The sequence below is a fragment of the Arachis stenosperma genome, chromosome 6 (genome assembly GCF_014773155.1).
Source record: "Arachis stenosperma cultivar V10309 chromosome 6, arast.V10309.gnm1.PFL2, whole genome shotgun sequence".
NCBI lineage: Eukaryota > Viridiplantae > Streptophyta > Magnoliopsida > Fabales > Fabaceae > Arachis > Arachis stenosperma.
Genome location: NC_080382.1, coordinates 118,103,396 through 118,107,849, shown reverse-complemented (window position 1 = coordinate 118,107,849; position 4,454 = coordinate 118,103,396). Strand labels below are relative to the sequence as shown.

General features: G+C 40.6%; 1 non-coding gene across 1 annotated transcript; it reads right to left on the bottom strand.

Annotated features, from left to right (window-relative positions):
- Positions 1-1,617: 1,617 nt before the first annotated feature.
- Positions 1,618-1,725, bottom strand: LOC130937290 (small nucleolar RNA R71). The gene has a single exon (XR_009068514.1). It is a non-coding gene; the product is annotated as a small nucleolar RNA R71 (small nucleolar RNA).
- Between the last annotated feature and the right edge of the window lie 2,729 nt (positions 1,726-4,454).

The following is a 4,454-nucleotide window of genomic DNA, read 5'->3' as shown; positions in this document are numbered from 1 at the left end:
TATTGACTTGAGTATTTTGTGTGTCTCATATGCATTTTCAGTTCATTAGTGTCAGTAGTATACAAACTGCTAAGTTTGGTGTCTTGCATGCATTGTTATTTGATTCTTGTTGCATTTTAATTATTAAAAATCCAAAAATATTTTTAATTTGTGTCTTTTCAAGTCAATGATACAAGGGATTGAAGATTCAGAACACACTGCAGAGGAATTATACAGAAAAAGCTGAGTATTCAAAAATGCCCAGTGAAGAAGGCAGACTGGCGTTTAAACGCCAGCCAGGGCACCTGGTTGGGCGTTAACGCCCAAAAAGGTAGCATTTTGGGCGTTAAACGCCAGAATGTATACCATTCTGGGCGTTTAACGCCAGGATGGTGCTAGGGGGAAGATTTTGTTTTCAAATCAATTTTTTTCAAGTTTTTCTAAATCAAATCTTTTTCAAATCATATCTTTTCAATCAATGTTTTCAAAATCAATTTCTTTCCTTTTCAAAGATACTTACTAACAATTAATGATTTGATTGAACATCTCAAATTTGATGCCTTTTCTGTTGAGAAAGGTTTAATGTTTGAATCATATCTTTTCTTGTTAGGCAAGTCAATTAATTTTCAAAATCATATCTTTTTCAAATTGTTTTCAAATCATATTCTAAAATTGTTTTCAAATCATATCTTCTCAATCACATCTTTTTAAAACCATAACTTTTCAATCAAATCTTTTTAACCTCATCTTTTTCAAAATAGTTTTCAATCAAATCTTTTTGACTTCTAATTTCAAAATCTTTTTCAAAAATCACTTGATTTCTCTTCCACTTTCAATTTCGAAAATTATCAATCAAATTTTCAAAATGTTTTCAAAATCTTTTAATTGAATTTTCGAAAATCCACTTCCCTCCTTCTCACATCCTTCTATTTATGGAGTACCACTCCTTCTAAATGCACAATTCGAACCTTATCTAATTAAAGTTCGAATTCTTCTTCTCCTTCTTCTTTCTATTTCTATTTTCCTCTGACATTTCAAGGAATCTCTATACTGTGACATAGAGGATTCCATATTTTCTTGTTCTCTTCTCTTTCATATGAGCAGGAGCAGAGACAAAGGCATTCTTGTTGAAGCTGACCCTGAACCCGAAAGGACCTTGAAGAGAAAGCTAAGAGAAGCCAAAGCACAACTCTCTTTAGAGGACCTGACCGAATTCTTCAAGGAAGAAGAACCCATGGCAGCCGAAAACAACAACAATGCCAACAATGTAAGGAAGGTGCTGGGTGACTTTACTGCACCTACTCCTGAATTTTATGGGAGAAGCATCTCTATCCCTGCCATTGGAGCAAACAACTTTGAGCTTAAGCCTCAATTAGTTTCTCTAATGCAACAGAATTGCAAGTTCCATGGACTTCCAATGGAAGATCCTCATCAGTTTTTAGCTGAATTCTTGCAAATCTGTGATACAGTCAAGACTAATGGGGTTAACCCTGAGGTCTACAGACTGATGCTATTCCCTTTTGCTGTAAGAGACAGAGCTAGAATATGGTTGGATTCTCAACCTAAAGAAAGCCTGGACTCTTGGGAAAAGCTAGTCATGCCTTCTTGGCAAAGTTCTTTCCACCACAAAGATGGAGTAAGCTTAGAGTGGAAGTCCAAACCTTCAGACAGAAGGATGGAGAATCCCTCTATGAAGCTTGGGAAAGATACAAGCAATTAATCAGAAAATGTCCTTCAGACATGCTTTCTGAATGGAGCATCATAGGTATTTTCTATGATGGTCTCTCTGAACTATCCAAGATGTCTTTGGATAGCTCTGCTGGAGGATCTCTTCATCTGAAGAAGACGCCTGCAGAAGCTCAAGAGCTGATTGAAATGGTTGCAAATAACCAATTCATGTACACTTCTGAAAGGAATCCTGTGAATAATGGGACTAGTCAGAAGAAAGGAGTTCTTGAGATTGATGCTCTGAATGCCATACTGGCTCAGAATAAGATATTGACTCAACAAGTCAATTTGATTTCTCAAAGTCTGTCTGGAATGCAAAATGCACCAAACAGTACTAAGGATGCTTCATCTGAGGAAGAAGCTTATGATCCTGAGAACCCTTTCATGGAAGAGGTGAATTACCTAGGAGAACCCTATGGAAATACCTACAATTCTTCATGGAGAAATCACCCAAATATCTCATGGAAGAATCAAGAGAGACCTCAACAAGGTTTCAATAACAATAATGGTGGAAGAAACAGGTTTAGCAATGGCAAGCCTTTTCCATCATCTTCTCAACAATAGACAGAGAGTTCTAAGCAGAATACTTCTGACTTAGCAACAATGGTCTCTGATCTAATAAAGACCACTCAAAGTTTCATGAATGAAACAAGGTCCTCCATCAGAAATTTGGAAGGACAAGTGGGTCAGCTGAGCAAGAAAGTTACTGAACTCCCTCTTAGTACTCTCCCAAGTAATACAGAAGAAAATCCAAAAGGAGAGTGCAAAGCCATAACCATGGCCGAATGTGGAGAGGAAAGAGAGGAGGAGGACGCCACTGAGGAAGACCTCAGTGGGCGTGTACCAATCTCCTCTGAGTTCCAATGGAATTTGAGGCTCAAATGAGACCATAGAGATTCCATTGGACTTACTTCTGCCATTCATGAGCTCTGATGAGTATTCTTTCTCTGAAGAGGATGAGTATGTCACTGAAGAGCAAGTTGCTAAATACCTTGGAGCAATCATGAAGCTAAATGACAAGTTATTTGGAAATGAGACTTGGGAGGATGAACCACCTTTGCTCACCAAAGAACTGGATGACTTGTCTAGGCAGAAACTGCCTCAAAAGAGGCAGGATCCTGGGAAGTTTTCTATACCTTGTACCATAGGCACCATGACCTTCAAGAAAGCCTTGTGTGACTTAGGGTCAAGTGTAAACCTCATGCCCCTCTCTGTAATGGAGAAATTAGGGATCTTAGAGGTGCAAGCTGCAAGAATCTCATTAGAGATGGCAGACAACTCAAGAAAACAAGCTCATGGACTTGTAGAGAATGATTTGGTGAAGATTGAAGACCATTACATCCCTACTGACTTCATAGTCCTAGAGACTGGGAAGTGCATGGATGAATCCATCATCCTTGGCAGACCCTTCCTAGCCACAGCAAAGGTTGTGATTGATGTTGATAGAGGAGAGTTGATCATTCAAGTGAATGAAGAATCCTTGGTGTTTAAAGCCCAAGGACATCCCTCTATCATCATGGAGAGGAAGCATGAAGAGCTCCTCTCAAAACAGAGCCAAGCAGAGCCCCCACAGTCAAACTCTAAGTTTGGTGTTGGGAGGCCACAACCAAACTCTAAGTTTGGTGTTGAACCCCCACATTCAAACTCTAAGTTTGGTGTTGGGAGGTTCCAACACGGTTCTGAGCATTTCTGAAGCTCCATGAGAGTCCTCTGTCAAGCTAATGACATTAAAGAAGCGCTTGTTGGGAGGCAACCCAATGTTTTATAGTTAACTATTTTCTTTTGTTATTTTATCTGTTTTGTAGGTTGATGATCATAAGAAGTCACAAAACAATGAAAAAGCAAAAACAGAATGAAAAACAGGAAGAAAAACAGCACACCCTGGAGGAGAAGAAACTGGCGTTCAAACGCCAGTAATGTTAGCTGTTGGGCGTTTAACGCCCAGTCTGGCACCATTCTGGGCGTTTAACGCCAGAAAGGGGCACCAGACTGGCGTTAAACGCCAGTAAAGGGCAAGAACCTGGCGTTAAACGCCAGGAATGGGCACCAGCCCGGCGTTTAACGCCAGAAATGGCTCAAAACGTGATTTTGAGCCACATTTGGTGCAGGGATGACTTTTCCTTGACACTACAGGATCTGTGGACCCCACAGGACCCTACCATCACTCTCTCTCTTCTTCCCCCATTCACCAATCACCTCAACACCTCCTCCCCAAAAACCCCTCACCTATCAAATCCCTTCTTTCTCTTCACCACTCACATCCATCCTTCATAAAACCCCACCAACCTCACCCTTCAAATTCAAACCACTTTCCCTCCCAAACCCACCCATAATGGCCGAACCTCTACCACCCCCTCTCTTCTATAAATACCCTTCTTCAACTCTTCATTTTCACACAACCTAAACACCCCTTCTTCCCCCTCTTCCTCATTTCTTCTTCTTCTACTCTCTTCTTTCTTCTTTTGCTCGAGGACGAGCAAACATTTTAAGTTTGGTGTGGTAAAAGCGTTGCTTTTTCATAACCATTTATGGCATCCAAGGCCGGAGAAACCTCTAAAAAGAGGAAAGGGAAGGCAAAAGCTTCCACCTCCGAGTCATGGGAGATGGATAGATTCCTCTCAAGGGTGCATCAAGACCACTTCTATGAAGTTGTGGCCTTGAAGAAGGTGATCTCCGAGGTTACCTTTTCACTCAAAAAGAGTGAATATCCGGAGATCCGCCATGAGATCCGAAGAAGAGGCTGGGAA